The following is a 27,707-nucleotide window of genomic DNA, read 5'->3' as shown; positions in this document are numbered from 1 at the left end:
TATGTTAATTGGACATGCTTTGATACTATATATGCCCTTGAATTTTTACTAGATAACATTTTTGTTCGCTTTGGAGATTCCGTATATCGTCAGATTATCGGAATTCCAATGGGGACTAACTGTGCACCACTTATTGCGGACCTGTTTTTGTATTGTTATGAGTTACAATTTATGACAAAAATAAGCAAAGACCCATCGAAACAACATCTGATAAACAAATTTAATAATACTTTTAGATATTTGGATGATATTTTGGCTCTCAATAATGACGACTTCAGTATGTATATTAATGGAATTTATCCTGTTGAACTTACTTTAAATAAAGCTAATACTAACAATGACCACTGCCCTTTTCTCGATCTTGATATCTATATCACTAATGGAAAGCTGAATACTAAAATTTATGATAAAAGGGATGATTTTTCATTTCCTATCGTTAATTATCCGTTTTTAGATGGTGACGTTCCCTTGTCACCATCTTACGGTGTTTATATATCTCAACTTGTACGATTCGCTCGTGTATGTAACAATGTTTTCGATTTTAACGAGAGAAATTTATGTATTACTGAAAAATTATTACACCAGGGTTTTCGATATCACAAACTAGTCAAAACATTTACTAAATTTTATCATCGGTATAAAGACATCATTCGTAAATATAGCTCAACATGCAGACTTCTAATACGTTCAGGTATTTCACATCCAATTTTTTATGGTAATATTCTTTATAAAGCACAAACTGAAAGGTGTCAGTATTCACCTCCGAAACTTACAAAACCTTTGAATAGACTTATTAAGAAGGGATATAATTACGATACTGTTGTCAAGTCATTAAAGATGGCATATTTTGGCGTTAATATTGAGTCACTGATAAGGTCTTTGCATCGGAACTAAACACATTTATTCAACAGTTGTTGGCATGACACGGGTTATGTTCTTCTCATATATGTTATGATGGTATGATACTAAACCCCTAACGGGAAGGATTGTGCCTGATGTTCATATGATGAAATCATAATCTTTCAGTCAGTTTAATTGAAGTCTGGAGCTGGCATGTCAGTTAACTGCTAGTAGTCTGTTGTTATGTATGTATTATTGTCATTTTGTTTATTTTCTTTGGTTACATCTTCTGACATCAGACTCGGATTTCTCTTGAACTGAATTTTAATGTGCGTATTGTTATGCGTTTACTTTACTACATTGGTTAGAGGTATAGGGGGAGGGTTGAGATCTCACAAACATGTTTAACCCCGCCGCATTTTTGCGCCTGTCCCAAGTCAGGAGCCTCTGGCCTTTGTTAGTCTTGTATTATTTTAATTTTAGTTTCTTGTGTACAATTTGGAAATTAGTATGGCGTTCATTATCACTGGACTAGTATATATTTGTTTAGGGGCCAGCTGAAGGACGCCTCCGGGTGCGGGAATTTCTCGCTACATTGAAGACCTGTTGGTGACCCTCTGCTGTTGTTTTTTATTTGGTCGGGTTGTTGTCTCTTTGACACATTCCCCATTTCCATTCTCAATTTTATGTATAAATAGTTTATGGTTTAAAGAGTTATACATGGAATATTATCCTAATAAAAGAACATTCAGTGGATCCTTAAAAGAATTGTCTTACTAGTATTGATTCGTATGGTTGTCTCCTCAAAGGAAATTGTTCTATATAAAAATTATATATAATATATGGGTAAAAATTAACCGAATAAAAAAAAAAATGTACCCTGAAAGTAGCATCTCAAATATAGAATAGAACTGTTCTCAATTCTATTTCACCCATAAAACTTGAAGGTCGAGAACGAGATTATATCGATCATCTCTATAAGTAGTGGGGAAACTACCGGTTCTGGGCCACTTTTTCTAATGTTAACCCTATGGGGAAAAGGTAGCCTCCTAAGAGGTAGCCTCCCGATGTGAGGCTAATTTTTATGACGTCAATTTAAGTTTTATGACACTAATTAATTAAATTAATTACTTTGGAAGATAAGGTCATTATAAAGTGTTACTAATTACGGCTAATTAATTGGCGTTATTGAATAAGTATAAATATATATATTCTTTATATTTGATGACAATTCCCAGTCTATAAATAGATACACAGGAAAACCCCATCTAAGTGTGTATTTACAGATCATTATTGTATAAGATGTCTCTGGTATTATTTATTCACCTACGGCTATTTATCTCTGATTATTAAATCAATATTGAATGCGTGTTTAAACTTGACCATTATTGCATGTAGTGACCTTTAACATGTTGATACGTGTCAATAAATCCGCCATATTGAATTATTGCGTCGTTCTTTTGAAATCATTAAATAGTTATTATTATTGGCACTAATTAGTATAATATATCTTAATAATTATGGGGTTATTTTTTTTTTTTTCTTCAAGTATTTGAATTCATAATATAATTGCTAAATCACTGAAAGCGTGCGTTAACTTGTCTCTGTCGTACTATATTATCAACAGACCGATCTACGTGGGATTCACAAAACTCGATTTGTCAAAGACGCGTATGTACGATTTCCATCATTATTACCTGAAGAATAAATATGGGTCTAGAGCAACACTCTTGTTTACGGACACAGACTCACTATGCTACAACATCAACACTGATGATATATATCAAGATATGACGAAGGATAAACACTTGTTTGATGTGTCATAATATAGCCCCGAACATCAGCTTGATAGCACCTTTAGTAAAAAGGAGGTAGGAAAATTAGTCACTCATATCCGCTGAGCAATGATGCATATCCACCGCCGCCGAGACTTGAAGTTAGTCTTTCCTGGGTAGTTAACTCTCGGCGGCGGAGGAGGAGGAGGAGGCGGGGGTGGAGGAGGCGGCGGAGGTGGTGGTGGAGACGGTGGTGGTAGTGGTGGTGGTGGTGGTGGTGGCGGCGGCGGCGGTGGTGATGGTGGAGGTGGTGGTGGATGTGGTGGTGGTGGCGGCGGCGGTGGATATGCATCATTGCTCAGCGGATATGAGTGACTAATTTTCCTACCTCCTTGATAACCAACTAAGTCAACTCTATTCTTTACGATCGTATCGATCGTATTCAATCGTTACGATTGTGCCACAGTTGATCAATATAACCAACTAAGTCAACTCTATTCCCTACGATCGTATCGATCGTATTCAATCGTTATGATTGTGCCACAGTTGATCAATATAATCAACTCAGTCAACTCTATTTTCATATTTTAAACGTTGCACGATCGTATCGATCGTATTCAATCGTTACGATTGTGCCACAGTTGATCAATTTAATCAACTCTGTCAACTCTATTTTTTCACATTTTAAACGTTGCACGATCGTATCGATCGTATTCAATCGTTACGATTGTGCCACAGTTGATCAATATAATCAACTCAGTCAACTCTATTATTTTTACATTTTAAACCTTGCACGATCGTATCGATAGTATTCTATCGTTACGATTGTGCCATAGTTGATCAATTCAATCAACTCAGTCAACTCTATTTTTTTTATATTTTAAACGTTGCACGATCGTATCGATCGTGTTCAATCGTTACGATTGTGCAACAGTTAATCAATTTAATCAACTCTGTCAACTCTATTTTTTTATATTTTAAACGTTGCCCGATCGTATCTATCGTATTCAATCGTTACGATTGTGCCACAGTTGATCAATTTATTCAACTCAGTCAACGCTATTTTCACATTTTAAACATTGCACGATCGTATCGATCGTATTCAATCGTTACGATTGTGCCACATTTGATCAATTTAATCAACTCAGTCAACTCTATTTTTTTTTATATTTTAAACGTTGCACGATCGTATCGATCGTGTTCGTGTTCAATCGTTACGATTGTGCAACAGTTAATCAATTCAATCAACTCTTTTTTCATATTTGAAACATTGCACGATCGTATCGATCGTATTCAATCGTTACGATTGTGTCACAGTGGATCAATTTAATCAACTCAGTCAACTCTATTTTTTTTTATATTTTAAACGTTGCACGATCGTATCAATCGTATCAAATCGTTACGATTGTGTCACAGTTGATCAATTTAATCAACTCTATATCTTTTTACATTTTAAACGTTGCACGATCGTATCGATCGTATTCAATCGTTACGATTGTGCCACAGTTGACCAATTTAATTTAATCAACTCAGTCAACTCTATTTTGTTAACGTTTAAAACGTTGCACGATCGTATCGATCGTATTCAATCGTCACGATTGTGCCACAGTTGATCAATATAATCAACTCAGTCAACTTTATTTTCATATTTTAAACATGTCACGATCGTATCTATCGTATTCAATCATTACGATTGTTCAAAAGTTGATCAATTTAATCAACTCAGCCATCTCTTTATTAAAATTATAAAATGATAACGAAAGTATAAATCGTATTCATTCAATACGATTATGCCACACTTGATAAATATGGTCAACTCAGTCAACTCTGTATTTTAATAGATGTTCTTATAACCTTAGTCTAATACAATAACATACGCATGCGGCGCTAGCCGGCGTATTGACACAGTCTACGGTGATATAAGGCATATTGACACAGCCTACGGCGCAAGAAGGCATATTTAATACAGTGTTATACTTTAACTCTAATCTAAACCTTAACCTAAGTCTCATACAATAACATAGCCTACGGTGCCGCTCGGCGACATATATACATAGCCTACGGCACAAAAAGGCATATAACCCTAACCTAAGTATGACACAATAAAATAGCCTATGGCACTAGGTGTTATATTGTGTAATTTTCAATTCTCAGTACATGTGTTTTTCATTTTTGTAATCTCAGTGCGTCTTTAGGAAATCTCAGTGTGTAATTTTTTATTCTCAGTGTGTAATTTTTTATTCTCAGTGTTTAATTTTTAATTCTCAGTGCGTAATATTTAATTCTCATTGTGTTTTTTCAAGTTTTTAAATCTCAGTGTGCTTTGTTGTAATTCTTAGTATGTGAATTGTTCAAAAATAGTTAAAACATAGTTTTGACGAGAACGGCTTGCCATAAACATACACATACGGCGCTGGCGGCGTATTGACACAGCCTACGGCGTTAGAATGCATATTTAAGACAGTCTTACTATTACTCTAACTTTAACCCTAACCTAAGTCTGATACAATAACATAGACTACGGCGCTAGGCGGCATAATGGCACAATCTACGACTCTAGAAGCCGTATGTATTACAGTTTTACTGTCACCCTTACTCTAACCCTAACCTTATTCTGACACAATAACATTATGATAGACTTCGGTGCCGGGCGATTTATTGACACAGCCTACGGTGCTAGAATTAAGGCACATCAACACAGTCTACGACGCTAGATGGTTTATATTTGATACATTCTTACTATAACCCCAACTCTAACCCCAACCTGAGTATGACACAATAAATGAGTATACGCCCCTTAGTGTCATATTTACACAGCCTACGGCGCTAGAAGGCATATTTATTACAGTCTTACTATAACCCTAAATCTAACCCTAACCTAGGTCTAACACAATAGCATAGCCTACGGTACCGCTAAAAGTCGTATGTATTACAGTCTTACTGTCACCCAAACTCCAACCTTGGAACAGTATACAGTAATATATATGTTTCTACTCCAACCCTAACCTGAGTCTGACACAACAACATAGACTTCGGTGCTAATCGATAAATTGACACAGCCTACGGCAATAGAAGGCACATAAACAAAGTCTACGACGCTAGATGGCTTATATTTAATACAGCTATAAAAAAATGTATATGCGCAATTAAGCCAGCATATATTTACATACTACAGCACAAACAGGAACAGTGAAGTCTCTTTCCTCTAATATTCATTTAATAATAATATTAAAAAAAATCATGTTTGTTTACTCACTTCAGTTTCTTCATTTTAATGATCTATATATACTACTTTCATAAACTGGCTACTACAATACACATTTTTGTCACATTCATATTTTTATCTCACAAAACTGTTGCTATAAAACTTCTTCAAACTTGAATTAATGTTAAAAATGTTTTATCAGTGTTAAAAGTCTTTGAAAAAGCAAATTCCTATGCTTCAACTTTTGTATATTTTTCAATTGTGTGTACAATTTATGTTCACTATATTAATATCTCCGTATCCATTCTTACATCCCAGCTCCTTTGTTCTATCAGATCATACCAGTTTGAGTTTCTTTGTTTTGCATGCTTTCCTTTGTTCTGTAACATTTTGGCGGGAATGTCAAATCCACTATAAAACTTATAATTAAATATGGAAAAGACTATCTGTCAAATTTCACGTAGAAAAAATCCAGTGTATATGCTGGGATTCGAACTCAAGACCTTTCGCATATCAAGCCACGACACAACCACTACACCAAGACGACTGGATACGAACTATTAGTAATTTAACATACTTAAAGGAAGCAAGATATTTTTTTAAGTGGGGCGAGTTGGCAGACCTTTATTCAGTGGGGTTTAAACCCTTTTCGTTAATAAGTGAGTTGTCAGTGATTGTTCAGTTTGATTTTACACTTTTCAAAAGTGGGGCAAGTCGGTAAACAAGAGGGGGGGGGGGCGATTTTTTTCATAAAGTGGCGATATGGGTTGGGCCGATTGGCCAGTGGGGCGAGTTGACATTGTTTGATATCTACTCATCGTGTTCGGGGGTCAAAAAGGGTATAAATTATATAGTAATGTAAAAAGTATATTATAATGGTTGTGTAGCGTTCTAAACAAGATTTTATGAATTGTAAATGGTTTTTCGTCTAATCTAAAACAGCTGGGATGTAAAATAGTTATCCCACTCGGACTTGGTGTGTCAGTGTTAGATCACCCTCTGGCCTCCGGCCATCGGGGTGATCTTACACTGACACACCGCGTCATCGTGGGATAACTATTAATGACATATATTATGTGATATAGATACAATGAATAAGCGTTGATTCTTGAAAAAGAAACCATGAGCCCGGAGGGCGAATGGTTTGTTTTTCACGAATCAACGCTTATCCATTGTATCTATAACTTAAACTATTGTGTTAATGTCTTTTAAAAATTAACGCCTATACTTAATTAGAAGGTATTGTAACTGAGTTTAAATAACCATGTAATCGTGTCAAACGATGGATTACAATAAATTAAATATCACAATTAAATGGTTAAAAGATACAAATCTGTTATAACACAACATATCTGCCCTTAAAGATCTTCATACTATAAGGCATCTGAATATTGTCTGCTTTTACAAAATAAGATATATTCGAACTTATTTCTATTTAAATTGAAAATAGAAATGAAGAATGTGTCAAAGGGAAAACAACTCGACAAAGAACATATATATAGTGCATATAATAAGTATGTTTCCGAAATTTCTAACAAAAAGCCTAAGTCTAGGCACATCACGATTTTCTAGCATAGGTATTTGCGAATTAACAGTTGTAAAATTATGTTATATAACAGATGAAATCATATTATATTAATTTATAAAACAAAAATGGCCAAAAATAATGTAATCATTTTTGTTTCAAACATGTGGAACAGCCAACAATAATCCGATAATAAACTACCAAACTCGCTTTTATTACACAAAATATCCACAATAACATACAAAATAAGAACAAAACTGGAAAACTAGAAAATAAAGACAACAAAGAGAATTCAGGGATTCGAACCTAAACAGACAAGTCCGTACCTGAAACTCATTTATCTTACCCATGAAACCTCTCGGCTACTAATTCATACTACACGTTTGCCTGTTATGTTTATATAAAGGTACAAGCCCTGTGTGTCTGTTGTACCGATGTATCTCATATATGTATTTATATATATATAAAATACACATCTAAATCGTAACCGATTGGTAGCCCAGAGGTTTCGTCGATATGTTGATGTCAGTAACACGTAACAGAATTTATGGACGGGTTCGATTCCCAGTGAAGGCATATAGAAATCACAAAAAAAAAAAATAAAGGTAAGTTTTTAAAACAATTCCATTAGTGAACAGAAATCAGTAAATTAGTCTATTCAAATTTAATGAAATTAGGCACACAAAGGAAACAAAACAATATAATATGGTGAGTCCATTTCAGCGACAGATTTAGGAAGTGTTGATTCTAGAAAAAGAATCCACGGTAAATGAATAGGATGACGTTACCACAATGGTTTAATTTCATAGAGTTTATCTCCATCAGTGCTGAAGTGGGAAATACAGTAATACAAATTATTTTGTTAAATCTTTATTAATAAAATTTATTAAGTAGTTATCATTAACAAATTGAGTTAATTAATTCCATATATGGCGTTCAATCGAGTCTTCCGGCATGAAAACACATTGAGTTGATTGATTCGACATTTGACGTTCAATCGTTATCGATCGTATCGATCGTTACGATCGAGTCTTCATCAATACACATTGAGTTGAATGTTCAAAATAAGAACAAAACTGGAAAACTAGAAAATAAAGACAACAAAGAGAATTCAGGGATTCGAACCTAAACAGACAAGTCCGTACCTGAAACTCATTTATCTTACCCATGAAACCTCTCGGCTACCAATTCATACTACACGTTTGCCTGTTATGTTTATATAAAGGTACAAGCCCTGTGTGTCTGTTGTACCGATGTATCTCATATATGTATTTATATATATATAAAATACACATCTAAATCGTAACCGATTGGTAGCCCAGAGGTTTCGTCGATATGTTGATGTCAGTAACACGTAACAGAATTTATGGACGGGTTCGATTCCCAGTGAAGGCATATAGAAATCACAAAAAAAAAATAAAGGTAAGTTTTTAAAACAATTCCATTAGTGAACAGAAATCAGTAAATTAGTCTGTTCAAATTTAATGAAATTAGGCACACAAAGGAAACAAAACAATATAATATGGTGAGTCCATTTCAGCGACAGATTTAGGAAGTGTTGATTCTAGAAAAAGAATCCACGGTAAATGAATAGGATGACGTTACCACAATGGTTTAATTTCATAGAGTTTATCTCCATCAGTGCTGAAGTGGGAAATACAGTAATACAAATTATTTTGTTAAATCTTTATTAATAAAATTTATTAAGTAGTTATCATTAACAAATTGAGTTAATTAATTCCATATATGGCGTTCAATCGAGTCTTCCGGCATGAAAACACATTGAGTTGATTGATTCGACATTTGACGTTCAATCGTTATCGATCGTATCGATCGTTACGATCGAGTCTTCATCAAAATACATGGAGTTGATTGATTCGACATATGACGTTCAATCGTTATCGATCGTTACGATGTTACGATCGAGCCTTCATCAAAACACATTGAGTTGATTGATTCGACATTTGACGTTCAATCGTTATCGATCGTATCGATCGTTACGATCGAGTCTTCATCAATACACATTGAGTTGAATGTTTCGGCATTTGACGTTCAATCGTTATCGATCGTATCGATCGTTACGATCGTGTCTTCATAAAAATACATTGAGTTGATTGATACGACATATGACGTTCAATCGTTATCGATCGTTATGATCGAGTCTGTGTCATAACACGTATGTATTAACTCGGAATGGAACACCATAGTCTATAGACGATGTGTTAGTTGTACTTCATATATCAGTTATAGATAACGCATTTTTTTTTTATGTCTGTCGGAATTTTCATGCATTTTGTTCACTTTTCACAACAAAAAGGCTAAACTTACTTTGTGAAAGTTATAATCAATGTCAAGTGTTTCATTCGCCAAAAATCTCGTGCGTTTCTGCGATAAAAATCACGCGCAATTTTGTGAATGAAAGGAGAAAGTAGATCCTTACGCGTTGCATTCGCGCATGTCATTTGCGTACTAACCCAATAATTTTTATATCACGGCCAGTTCACTGATACTGACATTATCAGCGAGTACACATCAAAGGAAAAATGTACAAATTACCGATAAAACATAAATACATGTATTCTAATGATCCAATGACACTTATTTTTCTTTAAGATAATGTAATGTTGTTGATTTTTACAAATTGTCGACAGGTTAAATCACTACGATTTGACTTACGACTGCCTGTTAATACTCGTAAGTTTACGATCAAACTTGCGATAAAATTCTACTTACGATTGTTTATGAAACGGTCAAAAACTTACGATTTGACTTACGACCGACGTACGATCTAAGATTGTCGTACGATTCTTTGTGAAACGATGGCCAGAACATAAACGTAATTGTTACCACTGAGCCTAAAGCTTATGGCAATTATCAATCATATAATAGTTAACTGATATCTTTATTGATTGATTGATTGGTTGTTTGTTTGTTTGTGCTTTACGTCACTTTCAGCAATATTGGCTATATAGTGGCGTTCAAATTTTATTTGTGGAGGAAACCAGAGTTGTCGGAGAGAAGCACCGACCTTCGGAAGAAAAGCTAACAATAATAGTCAATTGAGATTGGAGTCTTGGACGCTACTGCCGCGTGAAAGGTTCTAACATACAGCCACAGTGTGGAGAGACTAGTGATACAGTAGATGGACTACTTCGAATACTCGGCCACATAGGTCCTTATTTCTTATAAATTAAATGCACCCATGCGAGAGGCGGCTAATTTGAAACCAACTAATATCTTAGTCCGTCTGTCCAATTAATATTTTCGACACATTTCTCCGGTATCACTGGAACTTGAGAGTCTCTCCATTTTTGAACTGCATGCCATCTTTTCGTCACACATTTCTTCTGTATTACTCAACATAACGACTTCATATTAATATATGGTCTCGTATTGAAAATGATGACTGAAGTAAGTGACGAAAGATATAAAAAAAAAACACGTAGGACGACAGGAAATTTGGCAGAAAACTATAACGATTAAATCCAAAAACCTTACATCAATCTGGAAGCAACCTCTGCTGTGCCGAAAAGGTATTAAGCAGTTCCTTATCTTCTTGTGTCACCTGTTGTGTTGTTATTTGTACTTTATAAATTCGCATTTGAAGTAATTTGTGGCTTTTTAGAAGTGGACATTCGTGGCACGAAGTATAACCACATCTCAAAACAAAAAAAGCATTGCAAACCGCAAGGTTTCATATACATATTTATAGGAAAGCATAACAGCGTGTCACCTCAACACATCTTAAAAACAGAATATAACATTGCATACCGCAAAGTTTACTACAAATAATGAAGCAAAACAGCGTGCCATCCCAGCACATCTTAGAAATAAAATGACATATAACTTCTATAAACTTGTATTCGATTTAACCTGTCAACCAGTTAACCCATCGTCCTGTTAACTAATCTACCTAAGTTCCTGTCTAACTTTAATCTAATAAAAAACCGAATTACTCATTAACTTTACTTTAATTCAAAATTGAAAAAAAAAATCCATTCTCCCAATATGAAATTAATCTAAAATTAAATATAGCTGAATTCTTTCTTTAGTCTAAAATTGAAAGGTATCTATCTTGTTAAACTGTTGGTTTTTTTTCAACCAATTTAATCAAAGCATAAGTATGCTGTCGATCTCAGAAATAATTTGATGATTTATTCTTTAAATAATTCAAACTTGCACCTTCAAAATAACGTAGGAAAATAAAAACTCGACTTCTGCAAGAAGGGAAGATCGGTTTACAACCCTATGTTTCCAGTAGGTCAGTCGGCTAATGTCAGAGGACTGCGCCAGGTTGCGCTTTGATCTTCATAATTCAATCTAATATTTTAATGTTTAGTTTTGTTAAATATATTTTCTCTATATTTCTTCTTGTTATTGATTCCATTTTTACAAGATATATATTTGTACACAGCTGTTTCTATAAAAACTTAAATAAATCGACAACATTTGTCTTGGTGACATCTTATTATCCTGCTCAAGGCCTTACATACATATGACTATGATAAATGAATACGTAAGTATTGACATTTTTCATGAATATGTATTATTTTTTTATAAACACTATCTGCATGTGTGTTTACTTCGGACTGTCTGTATGTCTCCATTAATAAGTAAGGTAAGTTTTGATATGTTTTTATTGTTATTTCTATTACCGTTAATAAACATTACACTTCTTGCTTGTATTCAATCAGCTACTTTTCATGGTTATTGTACAGGTTCAAAGTCAAATTGTTGTACCTTATTACTTTTACACATTTATGATGTAAAAATGTACATTTCTATAGTTAATTAAAAAGACAAACTTTTCACACTTGTGGTCTGGAATATTGTATCCCTTTTGATGACAAAAGAAAACATTCTTGATTCTTCCGAAATAAATGTCAGATGTATACACTGTTTCAATTATTTAAATTGAATTGTCTACCTTCAGATATTGAAAACTTTAAGAAAAATACTGATCTTATTATTATAAAAGAAAACAAACGACTGCTAATTAATGCCAAACATTTATTAGATTTACAATTAGACTGATAATTAAAAACAAAATTGTTTCTTGCCGAATTATGTGACTTACATCGCCTATTATCTTTTTAATTTTACCCTGCTTTTAAATCTATAAACACAATCTTTCAAACATGATTGTGATTATTGCTTGTTAAACGTTCAGTGGAAAGTATTTCATACATATCCAGTTTACAATAAATCTAGTAGGACGATCTGCAAAGATTCGATACTAAGAGTTGCAGGATTGGAAATTTGAACTGGAACTGCATGGATAATGCGTTATTTTAGTAATTAACAGAAAAGAAGGGCGAAAGATACCTGAGGGACAGTCAAATTCATAGATAAAAAAATAAACTGACAACGCCATGGCTAAAAAAGAAAAAGACAAAGACAAACAGACAAATAATAGTACACAAGACACAACATGGAAACCATAAAGACTAAGCAACACGAACCCCACAAAAAATGGGGGTGATTTCAGGTGCTCCGGAAGGGTAAGCAGATCCTGCTCCACATAAGGCACCCGTCGTGTTGCTCATGTTATTACAAACCCGGTAAATAGTCCAATTCGGTAGTGTCCCTTTAAGCAGGACTTGTACGTAAAATCAATGGTTCTTTATTGTGCAGAAGGCATTCTGCATGACACTTTTTATATTAGAGATATCAAATTCCGGCCCCACTCAGCTGCAAATTTCTTCATCCTGTATATAGCCAAAATTATGCCCCTTTTAGCAGAGAGAAACTGCTGGAAAAACTTAGTCTTGTGTCTATATCCGGGGACCCTCGGTTTGGATCGTGAAAACAAATTTCAATTAAAATACTAACAATTACTAAATTGGCTGCAAGGAATTGATCAGCGGTTCTAACAGTTAAATGATTTATAACAAATTGGAAAACAAGTCTATGACGTATAATAGTAATTCATCAAATTTGTACTCCAACTAAATAGATCAATCAACATGCACTTTTTAAAATGTCACATATATTTTTAATAAGATCAGTATGTTCTTTATAAAAGCCCTTAAGATGTTGTTCAATTAGAATAAATAGACGAACTTGTACATGTATTAAATATATAGGTGAATATATTAATATGTTAATCATATAATAGTCATACCTCTGGGTGTGTGATTTTCTCGCTGCGTTGAAGACCCATTGGTGGCCTTCGACTGTTATACATCCGTTAAATATATATGTGCTTTGATCGGGTTGACATATATTCTCATTACCATTCCCAATCATATACTATGTAAGTATGAACGTTATAATTACTGATGTAAATACAACAATTATGGAAGATGTGAACGGGGAAATAAATAATCGATTCATTGATTATTGGTATTTATAGCCACTTTTAGCACATTTTGCTATATTGCGGCGACCGGGTTTTATTGGTGAAGGCCACCGGGTTTTATTGGTGAAGGCAACCGGATTGTATTGGTGAAGGTCACCGGGTTGTATTGGTGAAGGCCACCGGGTTTTATTGGTGAATGCCACCGGGTTTTATTGGTGAAGGCCACCGGGTTTTATTGGTGAAGGCCACCGGGTTTTATTGGTGAAGGCAACCGGGTTTTATTGGTGAAGGCCACCGGGTTTTATTGGTGAAGGCAACCGGAGTAACTGGGGAGAACCACCAGCCTTTGACAAGAAAACTGGCAACCCTATTCAGAGTAGGATGCACCTGGTCACGAGCGGGATTCCCGCGAACTCACATGTCCTCAGTGTTGACATGCTTTTGATATCTGAATATGAACTTAGATGACACCACTGCGGCAAAAAAAAAAAAAAATAGAAAAAAGACACAAACAATATCTTGTGATTGATTCGAGTAGGGGCGAAGTGCATACAAATCTTCCCAAAATAAAATTGCATTGCTACGGTCGCTGCTATATTTACAAGTTCGACATCCGTGCCACCATTTCTCGAATCTTAGATGCTATCCTGGTAGCTTAATAAGCATTACACAGAAAACTGACGATTGAACAACACGAAATACGATTAACAGCATATATAAGATTATTATTTGGTATAGCATTAAAAAGAAAAAGAAAGTATAGAAATGAGGTATGATTATCAAAGTTTTCTTCGGTTTTGGCAGTTCTGAAGGAATACATATGCATGGGGCAAAAATCGACTAAACTGATTGTTTAAAACAAACTTGTAAAGCTGGAATCGTTAAATGGTAAATACGATTGTTTGAATCTTTTAATAACTAATCAGTCTTATGAAATCGAGCTATAACTTATAAGGTATAACATACCCAGACAGCAATCGAATGACACAAACACAAAAACAAATATATTTCTGGGTAAACATGCGATCTTGGTACTTGAGCAGAAAAATATGTACAGGCAAATACAAATATTTCATAAAGTAAAGCTGCTCGCATTTAATGAATATTTTACACAATCAAATTTATATTTTAGTCCAGCTAAATGACGAACTCTTCACATAGTGATTCCACCCTGGAACCGGTCACCATGGAACCAGTTTCAGTATTTTTGAGTTTTGCTATAGTATTTGATGTGTTCCAGTTTCTGGTGATTATCACGTCTCTCTGTGGAGGTCTTATCCTGCTTCTTGTATTGCCCATTATCAAAAGACGGAACTGTTGTACACTATGGTTACTCATTCTCTTCGGATTCTTACATGAATTTTACAGCGTTATTCTATTAATGGCGTTGAAATCAAAGATACAACCAGCAATACATTGTGTAGATATTCGTATTATGTCGATGCTTGTAACAACTTTTATTCTATGCACCATATTGACATCAGCACTAAAAGTTTTGACCAGATCGTTTTTTCTTCGAATCTTCGTATGGATTTATGTCTTGTGCATAACTTCATTTTTATCTAGTAGAAAACTGAGTGAAAACAACAGCAAGGACCTCAAAGTTGATGTACAACCTACATTTCACCTCCGTTTGACGTCATGTGGAATTAATTTGCCTATTCCATATTATTTGATTTATGAATACCTTTTAATCTATATACCGATGGTCATAACTTTCATTTTAATCAGAAAGTTTCAACCAAGTACAGGTAAGTCATCTTTCAATTTTTTTTTTTAACAATTTCAAATAAGAATAGGGGGCACAATATTTAAACTACTGTTATTGTAATATCAGGGAATAATGATAATCTAACAACTATGGTACTTTAAAAAGGACGAATAAAGGAGATGTGGGGTACATGTCAATGAGACAGCTAACTAACGACACGACACACGTATAAAAAGGGTGTAACTAAATTTTGAATACGGTATTGTGTACAATATGTATATACATACACGTTTCTTAAAATAGGTCGATTTAGAGCTGCAGCTTTATGTCCGATGTCGTTGTTTGTGTGAGCCGTGTTGATGTATAATGTAACGCATACGAACATATTTCCTATTATATATTCATGAAAAAGTCGATATGCAAAAAAACTAGCTTATATTGCCTCGAGTTTTGAACTAAATGAACACAGAGTATCAAAGATCAGGCATCAGCTACAAATTGAAGGACAAAACATCTAGTTTTACTGTAAAGACAACTATTCACTGATGAAATTTACAATTCGAACATTTATACATACACCAAAAACAACGAAACACGTATATTTTCATACTGCATTATAAGGAATCGTAAAATGATAGCAGTAACCGAACGCAAGCTTATATGCAATACTCAACAACAAAAAGCTGTAACAGTTGTAGAAATCCTAAGTAAAATACGCTAATATCGACAGCTTTTCCTTGTATTGGGGTATATTTCAAAATATACTGAGTCGGAATACTAAAACTCCTTTAGAAGAGAAAAGTTGTCTCTTGTGACTTTCAAAAGTAGCAGACGATCTCCATATCACGCTTTAATGTACAAAACTAAGCAGAACTAAATACATTTATTTCTAAAATTTCAAACAGTTCTATCTTTTTTTAAACTATGACTAATGAAGCTACAACTTTATTAAATAGAAAAAGACAAATATTATAATAATTGTGTAGTACATATAATACTGACAATTTTGTACTTATTACTGACAACTTTGTACATATGACTGACAAAATTTCTACATATAACTGACAATTTTGTGCATATCACTGTCAATTTTGTAGATTAACTATTTTCCGTATTTCTGCTAGTAGGTAACTGCAAAGAGAAAGCACATAGTGTTCTTTTTCATAAGAGTTACAATGTAAGCTTTACTTATTGAATGTCTTTTTATTTCAGATTTCCGTTTCTGGGATTTACCTTTTTTGTCTGACAACTCACCTAGTGGTTTGTGCAGCAGATGCTCAAAGGAAAACAAAGCTATACAAATAACTTTAGTATACTTAAGTGCAACTGTTTATATTATTCGCCCTTTAATGGTTGCTTACCATCTCGTATATGGAGGGTCTTATTATGATATCGTCACTAGTATAGTTGTGATGGGCACATACTGCTTTTTGTGCATTGAAACCTTTATTGGGATTGGAAGATGCAAAGCTGGTTATTTATTTAGTGAAAAATTTACATTATGACATTTACGTTGGAATAAATGATTATACAATGGGAATAAATTCTAGAAGATTAATTGTGTGGATATGATGTTTATTAAAATGGTTTTAAATAAAGTAAATGTATGTCAAATGCATGTGCAAACATAATAAATAACAGAATAGGTATCCTCTCAGCATACTGGTATGAAGTAGAAGATAAATTTAATACTGAACCCAAAAAATGACGTATTTTCAGACAAACGCCTCAGTCCAGCCCGCCTCCGGGTGCGCCGCGGGATTTCCCTCAGTGTTGAATGTCTATCTGTGACCTTGTCTGTTTTCTGCTCTTTGGTCACGTTTTTGTCTCTTTGACACATTCACTGTTTTCATTATCAATTATAATATTATTTAATGGCTGCTTGGCCTAAACTGAAAGTGGTATACATGGTATAGTTCATATTGAAAATCAAGCCGTTAGGCGTTTACTAGTATCACACCATTATAAATTTTACGAGATGAACATAACCGACATAACCCGTATCCTTCCAACAACTGGTTTTATGGGCTGTTCTCGCATTCTTAAACAAGAAACAAAATACAAAAATCGCAGGCAAAAACCATTGAATAACAGACTCCTGATAATGAATAAGAATGTGGTGGGATTATAAATGTATATCTGCGCTCAACAATGTCCTTTTAGTTTATCAAATTCTACAAAAAGGCCTGTTCATAACATTGGTGTATCTCTGTATGGTTACAACGATATCCATTTGTTTGATTGATGTTTACAAATTTATCGAGTTGTTTTTTATAATCTAATAAAAAAAATCAAATGTTCAAAATGTACAGTAAAATACAAACTTCACCGCATTTGCATAGAAAATACTATGTACGAGTCCTAGCGAACATCTGTGCACATTATGTTGAAAGAGTTCGACTATTAATCATCTATTATATGAATGATACGTACATGTTAATAAAATACCAAAAAATGTGCTTGGGCATTTTATAATTTCTATTTTTGTTACTTTATAACATCACGAGTAGTTGTGGTATCTTTAAAAAAAAATGTTCACTAGTAGTAACCTCGTTTCTTACAGTGATTTTGTCATAGTTTGGTCAAGTTGAACATGGTTAAGTTAAGTTACTTACTTCCGGAACAATTGCCTCAGTTCTATTCAAACGAGCAAATAAAAAGCAAATAAGATGTTTGAATCTCTATTGTTAGCTAAACGATTCACATTCAATTTGGAATTGTTGTTTCAAGATTTAAATGCATAATAAGCAAACTATCGAAATTGCTATGGTTTGGTTAAGTGATTGACATGGTTCGATTAGGTGTTTAGAAATTCGTTATAGTTTTGATCAAGTTTGTCATGGTTTAGGTCCAAATTATTATATATGTATTTCAGTTCAATATTTATAAAAATTGAGAATGGAAATGGGGAATGTGTCAAAGAGACAACAACCCGACCAAAGAGCAGAAAACAGCCGAAGTCCACCAATGAGTCTCCAACGTAGCGAGAAAATCCTGCACACGGAGGTGGTCCTGAGCTAGCCCCATAAATAAAATTGTGTACTAGTCCAGTAAAAAGGGACATCACACTAAACTCAAACATATATTAATGGACTAAAAAATATATAAAAGACGACCAAAAGCCAGAGTCTCCTGAATTGGGACAGGAGCAAATATGCGGCGGGGTTAAACATGTTTTGTAAGGTCTCAACCCTTCCATATACCTCTAACCAATATAGAATTAAAAAAAAAACACAGCTAGCAATACGTAAAGTAAAACTCTGTTTAAAAGAAGTCCAAGTCTGATGTCAGAATAGGTTACGACCGTGCAAGGGCTGTATGGCCAGTCAAGGTCGTTAAAAACTTGCATTTGTTGTCAGAATAGGTAACAAAAGAAACTAAGAAAAAAGACATTGGTACATAAATGATACATAAATGAACAAAGGACTAATAGCGGTTACTGACATACAAACTCCAGACCTCAATAGTTTGTTTGAATAAGCATGTAATTAAACGAAGTTATACAACTCACCAGCTGATTAAAAAGAAAAAAATACTTTTAAACCAAATTTGAAGCGTACCGGCTGTTTTCTGCTATTTTGGTCTGGTTTTTGTTTCTTTGACATATTCCTCATTTCCATTCTCAGTTTTAATAAACAACTTTACTTTTCGTGACCTGTCTTTGTATGCAGATCGTACTACTACGAGTGCCTTGTGAAAGAATAAGGAATAAATGTAATCCCACATACAAAAACATCATCTGTCAAGGATCAAATGAGATTTTGTCGAATCATATGTCCTTCGTGGCTTAAATGAATATTACATTGAGCAGCAAATCGGAGGACTTACAAAGAATATTGTGCTATGGTAAACTTTTTTTCTCAACTTTTGTTTTTGTTACGTGCTTTGTCTATATATGTCTTTTTGTTTTTCTTTGTTGACATATTTGTTTGTTTTCACAGTGATTTCAAAGATTATAACACAGTGTTGACTTTGTTCACACATCCTTGTCAATTAATATACAAGGCCGTAACTACCATTGAGGCAAGTGAGGCAATTGCCTCACTAAAATTTCGACATGCAGTGATTTTTTTTTTATGGTAAATATTAAATACGAAATATAATTGTCATTTGTTGTTCTGTCTCAACCTTAATTTCCATAACTTGTCATCATTCCTTTTAAATTATTCTTCCTGGATATAACTCGGCATCCCAATGGGTGATGTTTCTCAATTAAATCAACCTAGTAACGATAATCATTGTGGATCTCTGGTTAAAAACAGGCTCTTGCAGAAAAAATAAAAGCGATACTGAAGGTAAATAAAGAATAATTCTAGTAAACTAATGCTGTTTGTGAACAGAATCTGAGTATTGAATATAACTTCATTGGAACTAATCCAAAAACCATAACATGGATAAGTAGACTGACAAATCAAGTACTGGGCATCGCAAGGGGACAATCCTGTCTGCGTATTCATTTCTCCGTTTCACCAACTTTACTTGTTCTCTGTTTACAGATAAACAAAATATAAATAATATGAAACATGCATGGATTAATTTTTATCCATGTTTCTTTAACCTTAAAAATTGAAAGAACATCCCGTATTCCAATTTGACATTAATGAGGAACGGTAGGACCTTTAAAACGGCATTTTGTCTTTACTTATTCAGGACTACGGAATTTCGTGTCTTTATATTCGTGATTTCGGAATCGGACACCCCAACCACTAACCCCTAAATTTATAGATTCTGGAACTAACATATCTTACCACCGACTATTTCCCGAAATAATTTGAAATCACGGACCTACATGGAAACGGCGAAAACTTCATTCCAATTCCCCTGTACCCATATCATACAAGTAAACTAACTCCAGATAGAATCATATTCATGTATCTTATCTCACTCTATTCCAAGTTTGTTTACTCTTTGTCAGCATAAAAGCGAGTTTAATATTTTGTAACAGCGACAGTATGATGGTGCTAACAGAAAAGCTAAATTCCCTTTTTTCCAACCCAACTGTTACTACCGATGCTGCTATCGAATTGTTGATGGAGAAGGAATCAGAAGAAAACGTCGATCATTATGTTGATGATAGTGTGCTACCGCTAAAAACACAGTCTGTCCTGAAACGATTGAAAACTTGGGAAAGGGCATGCATGGGTGGCGAGAGATTGTGCTGTCTTGCCATGCTCCATGTTCATCGCGATAAGGATATCAGCAGACAAAATATTCTGAATCGATTTGACGAAACCGGCCATAGAAAAATTGGCAAACTTTACTGAAGTGATGTCTGTTCTGTTCAGACTCAAACTGATATTTGAATGTTTATCTGACATTTAAATTTAGATAAAATAGTTAAAAATTTAATGTTTGTAAATGTTTTTAAATATGAAAAATTTATATAAAAAGTGTCCAAATTCAAAACATTGTCAAGCTCTCTTGAAATGCCTAGAATGCAGGATTTTGCACCATTCATTTCATACTCTCAAAAAAAAATTTCGCCTCGCTTCGCTCGGCTCAATTATTATGCCTCACTAAAATATAAGGCCTAGTTACGGCCTTGATATAATTGAATTTTAAAGGACTGTCATACAAGTGAGAGGTTTAGCTGGCTATAAAACTAGGTTTAATCCACCATTTTGTACATAAGAAAATGTCTGTACCAATTAAGTCAAGAATATGACAGTTGTTATTAATTCGTTTGATGTGTTTAGCTTTTGATTTTGTCATTTGGTTCAGGGACTTTCTGATAATAATTTTCCTCGGAGTTCGGTGTTTTTGTTATTTTATGTTTTCCTGTGATATAGTTTAGATAGTAACTGTTCTTTTAAACTAGTTTTCGATATAATAATTACAAAAAATAGAAAGCACTACTTCTATTTCACATAGCATTACTTCTCCGTATGTCCATGATGGTCTCTGTCGCGGATATCGGCATCTCTTGTGAAATAGTTAAAGTCATGTCAAACTTAACCAAACTAAGACAAAATCACTGTACTACACCCTCCTCGATATGACGAGGTTACTACCCGTGAACATTCTATGAAAACAGATACCACAATTACTCTTTATCCTTATTTTATATTTTGGACACGGCTGTCAAATTTTATTTCGATCAAATATTTAGGATTCCATTTGCGACATAAGGTTATAATTCAGATGTGACAAGACATGAAATACTCACTTTCCACTATTTTAAGGTAACATTAGATCGCATCAGAAAGCAGAGACATATATATTGTTCGTTGAAGAGGGGTCTAAATACAGCACAAACAACATTTTCCAAAAGACCAAAATAGTGAGAAAAAAAAATATGTTAACAAAACGCATTTGACTAACAGGTCGAACAACTAATGTTCTTAAACCCTGCTGACTGCCATTGACGATTGCAAAATAAATTGATCACAAGGTGTAACAAAATTTCATCATACAACCGTTTACATACTTTCAACTACGCATTACATGCCCTCGCTTTCGCAGGTGTGTTCTAGTTTTTTGTTTATTTTTTGTGTTGTTTATTACACATTTTAGATGTATAAAGTGAATTTGTAAAATCCGGGACTTTGTAAATATCCTTGAAATTTCAAGAGTCTTTGTATGATCATCCCTGCACGGTTTATGACATGGAATCCAGTGCCAAATATTACAAGCATATCAGGATAAGACTATGTTAATGTGACGCAAAATAAGTGTTCTATTATTAATATGCGGCATATGAAAAGACGTTTATATACACAATATAATTGAATATAAAAAAAGACAACAGACCATCTGGTTAAAAAACTGTATGATGTACACGCAACCAAGAAAAAGAAGGACAATGTGACAATTTGGTCATGCTACATTTATAGTAACTTTAATCATACCTCAGACACTGTTTGGTATATATATGTTATCGCATTTGATTTATAATAGTGCAGAAAATCCTATTTCAATATTAATGGTGGTAGGGAAAATGATAGAAAGTGTCCAAATGTTTTATCAGAAGCTTTAAAACTTTACATGGAACTTTGCTAGGAATTTCATCTCAAAATACGTAGAACTGCAAGTAAAGACATTGTTGTTTAGTTTCTAATAAGCAAATAGTTCTTTTCCCGATTACATGTTGATTTGATAGGCATGCAATCTTTTAAATATAATGACCATACGGTTCTGTTATCTAAACTAAGTTGTAGTTGTCTGCCCATTCTCATTAGCACTCATAGCTTATATATCTATAAATGGAGTAATTATTAGTGCACATCATTTGATATCTTCCTTTATTTTGGTGCTCCAAAAATTCTTCGAAATGTCGATGGCGTAGAATTCAATTAAGACATCATTTGTGAGCTTAAAAGTTTATGACCGGAATGTTATATATAGGTGTGTCTGTCCAAAAACAGTGCAATCGTGTTACATCTGTCATCAAATTTAGCATGCAACTTACTGTAACTTAGTTTGAACTAATTGTTTATTATAAACATTTATTTTAAAGACTTTGGTAAATTTATATGAAGAAAAACAAAGTTATAATTAAATTTTAGATATGTGTTTTAAATGGATTTACAAAAGCCCAAGCTATATTTTTCAGTCAGATTTTATAAAATCTATACATATTAAAGGATTTAAAAAAAAAAAACAGGCATTGAAAGACGCAGAAATGTATGAATATTTTTTTTTCCAATGATGATTTGGTCATAATGGTAATCATTTTTTTTCTTTTCTTCTCCTGGTGCATCAGTATTGTATCTATTTCAAAAGTTTCCAAATCTGAAAAAAAAAGAAAAATTTGGAAAATCTTTTTATCTGGATATTGTCTGAAAATGTCTGAATACATTTTTTTTCCAATGATGATTTGGTCATAATGGTAATCAGTTGTTTTCTTTTCTTCTCCTGGTGCATCGGTGTTGTATCTATTTCAAAAGTTTCCAAATCTGAAAAAAAAGAACAATTTAGAAAATCTCTTTATCTGGATAATGTCTGAAAATGTCTGAATATTTTTTTTTTCCAATGATGATTTGGTCATTATGCATGTTATGGTAATCATTTTTTTCTTTTCTTCACCTGGACGTGCATCGGTATTGTACTGTATCTATTTCAAAAGTTTCCAAATCTGAAAAACGTAAAATTTAGAAAATCTCTTTTTCTCTGGATAATGACAAATCAATATTTTGTTTTTTAATACAGATTTTAGTTTATACATAAAAACAAATTTCCAGGGCAGGCAGGGAAAAAAAAGAGACAAAAGTTAAGATAAATGAATAGAGTTATTCCTCTTTGTACTGGCTCTCTCTCTTATCATATACATGATATTTTTTTCATAATCATGTTTCCACATTTGTTCTAAATCATATTTAATTATTAACAAACAGTAGGTATGTTCAATTGCATGTGTTGTTTGTGTGGATATTGTATGAACTGTGATTTGTGTTGATTTACATGTTCATTATATATATTTGTATAATGGTGAAGAGGGAAAATGGTACCGGGTTCGGGGCTTCTACGCCTATTATCAACACCTCATTCACAGTTGTCACCCTTACCCCAAGGTCACGGTTTGATTTGCATGACTGTTTAAAGTCATCAGAAAAAGGTAGTTTTCAATTTTACAAACACAGATAAGATATGTTAAACCTGAAATTGCCATAATATTTGGTGTTGAAACAGTTTACAAGGAAAAATGATAATTTTATGTCTTCCACAACAAAAAAAATACCGTTTTCATAGTTTTACTTATCAAAAATACTCTTGTCAGTCTTGAGAATAGAAAGACCTGAACTGCTGCTTGTGCTGGTCAAGTTTTAAATACTAGCATTCATTATAGATATATAAAAGCTAAAACATTTTTTTTTCTTCAGAAAAATAAAATCTTTTTTTTGTATTTTGTCATTTTTGAAGGGCATATTTTTATCACGACACCACTGCAGAAGAGGGTAAAATAAAACATCTGATTGATAAACATTGTATCACTATTTTTCGCCATCACTGGACATGAGTCGCATCACAAGAGAACATGTCGGACGTGGACAAATATAGCCGTATTTTCACCTCTAAAACTACTCGGTGTACAGACTTACCTGTGAAGTTTGGAAAGTTTTAAGCCCTGGGCATCCATTAGATATATATTAAAGTTAAATGCAATTTGTGCTCCAAAAAGATAAAATCTTTTTTTGATTTTGTCAGATGGGCATTTTTTTTCGTAGGAAGGCCTCCCAGAAAAAAATTAAAATAGCCTTGCCAGACGTCATAATTATTTGGACTAATGAAACTTCAAAAAGGAAAAGTGATTGTTGTACCAAAAATGTATGCCGTCAAAAGTTCAGATTTTTGGGTCAAGGTTCACAGATTCCAGAGTAACAAAAATGTATATTAGATCAATTAAACAAAGTATTCTATTAGCATGATTAGAGTTCTCGAAAAGTGGTTGTCAGAGTGATTTGGTTACCGCTATTCAATAAATTGATCTCTCCAACATTGTCCAAGGACATACAAATGCAAATTTACAAAAAATTATAGTTTGAAAATTAATTGTAAAGCTGTGAACCAGGCTACAATCCAATTGGGCAAAATGATGAGCACCTGAATTTCATTTGAAATGATCCACTCATGTACATGTACACTGTTGAAATGATCACTTAATTATATTGTTGTGCAATTGTCTATTGTCCATGTCAATCTAAACAGCACACCTACATTATAAATTAGCGAAGATGTCAATCTTTTTTCCAAACTTAATATGGCACCTTCTGCATGTTCTGTGGGGAAAATAATAGAGGAATTGCAAAATCTGTAAAAGTTATAATTTTCTGAAATATGCAAAGCATATATATTTACTAGCTAAGTGCCAATGTTTGCCTGTACTCAGAATAAAATTTGTGGTGTAAATACAGCAAATAAAAATGTAGAATATTTGCCAAAAGGTTGTAATGAACCTTAATTTTAGCATATATTCTAGATGAATTTGAAACCCAACATTTTGAAAGATTTTGTCTAAAAACTGCTACCTTTAATCATAATTAATTTATATTCTTGACTAGATAGTCTGTTGATGGTTAAAAATTTGGAATAGATTATGTTTTTTGTAAGTTTAATTTCCACAACTTATATTTATAGCTTTTGGTGATGTTATATACTCTTTATGATTAAAACTAAAATAGGAAAGGTATTGAAATCAACTTTTTTTCTTCTGTAGGTAATTCAAGATGAGTTTAGATGGATTACCAGATTCAACATTCAAAGGTCAAGGATGGAAATATCACTTCAATACATTTACCTTAAGAGGCAAATTTAATGTGAGTATACCATGCATGTCACACAAAATATGTTTTTATTTTTATGCAAACACTCTAGGTAAAGAGGCATTAAGTGATTAATTTTTCTGACCGTTTCATTTTTCGTTTCCAACTGAAGTTTTACTCATTTAAGTTTTATGAAACTCATACAGTTTACACAGTGCTATGAACCAAAACTTTAAACCGAGTTTAAATTTGGGCAGTGAGTCACTAACCTTTCTAGATTTTTACCTCTCTACAAGTTGGAAAATTGCTAATTTCAATTCATACCCAAGTTTGCCTCATGAAAATTTTACAATGATCAAAACCCTTAACTAATTCAAGTACAAAACCATTAACTGAATTGTAGGTTCCTGACTTGGGACATGCCCAAACAGATTCTAACAGGTTTGTGGTGAAACAGTACAACATAAGAGCAAACTGTAAAAATCTGACAGTTAAAAGGGCTTGTTAACTCATCAGAATGCATCAAACAGACTACATAAAAACTCAAGAACACAAAAATATAGATCTGAGAGTACTCCCAGTTACTTAAACTATTTAAAAGCCAATAACAGCTCTAATAAACATTTTTTTGTCTAAGACTCAAAATCAATTGGTGAAATGAATAAATACTATGTGAATTCAATTTCTATATTTATAATAAACCTATCATTCTGTTTTCAGCTTTCAGTTTTAACACTGGGTTGTTATACACTTCTAGGGTTATATAAGATGGGAGGAAAGAAGAAGAAGGCAGTACAAGGAGTGAAAAAATGACAAAATTCTAATTGTTGTTTGTGATATTTTCTAGAGTTGAAATGTAAATTAAAATATGTGCCTGATAAACTTGTATTCTTTTTCACACAACTACAAATAATGTAAAACTACAGGGTATCTCATTTATATTAGAAAATAAACCATTATAAAAATAGTTTGTAGCACAAGTGAACTTGAATAAGAAAGGTTCCCATGGGCAATCATAACAACAAAAGTTTACATATATTTGTATATTAAAAAAACATCATACACCTCTATGTCACATGGTCAATCTCCGTAGGTTCATCAGATATTGCCATGTATACACTCCAATTTTACTATGAGAACAGACAAATCTGTGTGTTTGGGAAAGATTTAAGGCATGGCAGGAACTAGGAATAAAATTTAATTGCATTTGTTAACTGATTCAGATTTTTTAAAAACTTTCCTGGATAATGAAAGCACTTCATATTATTGTCATATATTTTTCTGAACAGAATGACTATATTTGGTATGCAGCTAATGAGTTGAAACTTTGAGCACTTTTCAAATCTATCTGACAATTGTCTGCCAATCCTTTTCTTGTCATCACAACTCCTCTGAAACCACACAACATAATTTCATGAAATTTAGGTCAACTACATTTGGAATATGAAAATATTTTACTATGTACATGTCAGTCTAGTATGTTTTGTATGACCCTTACCACATTTTTAGCTCACCTGGGCCTAAGGGCCAAGTGAGCTTTTCTCATCACTTTGCGTCCGTCTTCGTTAACTTTTACAAAAATCTTCTCCTCTGAAACTACTGGGCCAAATGAAACCAAACTTGGCCACAATCATCATTGGGGTATCTAGTTTAAAAAATAGAACAATGGGGTAAAACGTAGATTTTATCAAGATGGCAGACATGGCTAAAAATAGTACATAGGGTAAAATGCAGTTTGTATCTCTGAAACTGAAGCATTTAGAGCAAATCTGACTGGTGGCAAAATTGTTCAAAATTGTTCATCAACTTTAGATATATCTGCCCTGAAATTTTCAGACAAATCCGACAACCAGTTGTTTGGTTGCTGCCCCTGAGTTAGTAATTTTATGGAAATTTTGCAGTTTTTTGCTATTATCTTAGATATTATTATAGTATCTATTGATATCTTATAGTATAAATTATGATTTTAACCTTATTTTATATGATTTCCAAAGCATCAGTAAATATAGGTGAGCGACACAGGCTCTTTAAAGCCTCTAGTTATCTCACCTGATCTCACCTGGCCCAAAGGGCCAAGTGAGCTTTTCTCATCACTTGGCGTCCGGCGTCTTCATTAACTTTTACAAAAATCTTCTCTGAAACAAATGGGCC

The 27,707-nt window shown here is 33.4% G+C and overlaps 2 long non-coding RNA genes across 2 annotated transcripts; both read left to right on the top strand.

The window, feature by feature from the left end:
• Positions 1-11,855: 11,855 nt before the first annotated feature.
• On the top strand, positions 11,856-17,020 carry LOC139520636 (uncharacterized). Its single transcript, XR_011663934.1, has 3 exons — positions 11,856-11,963; positions 14,779-15,397; positions 16,570-17,020. It is a non-coding gene; the product is annotated as an uncharacterized lncRNA (long non-coding RNA).
• Positions 17,021-23,803: 6,783 nt separating this feature from the next.
• LOC139520634 (uncharacterized) lies at positions 23,804-26,438 on the top strand. Its single transcript, XR_011663933.1, has 3 exons — positions 23,804-23,911; positions 25,511-25,610; positions 26,277-26,438. It is a non-coding gene; the product is annotated as an uncharacterized lncRNA (long non-coding RNA).
• The last annotated feature ends 1,269 nt before the right edge of the window (positions 26,439-27,707 follow it).

This window comes from Mytilus edulis, chromosome 4 (assembly GCF_963676685.1).
Source record: "Mytilus edulis chromosome 4, xbMytEdul2.2, whole genome shotgun sequence".
In the NCBI taxonomy this organism is placed as follows: Eukaryota; Metazoa; Mollusca; class Bivalvia; order Mytilida; family Mytilidae; genus Mytilus; species Mytilus edulis.
The sequence above is the reverse complement of the archived record's forward strand: the minus strand, read 5'-3'. Positions and strand labels throughout refer to the sequence as shown.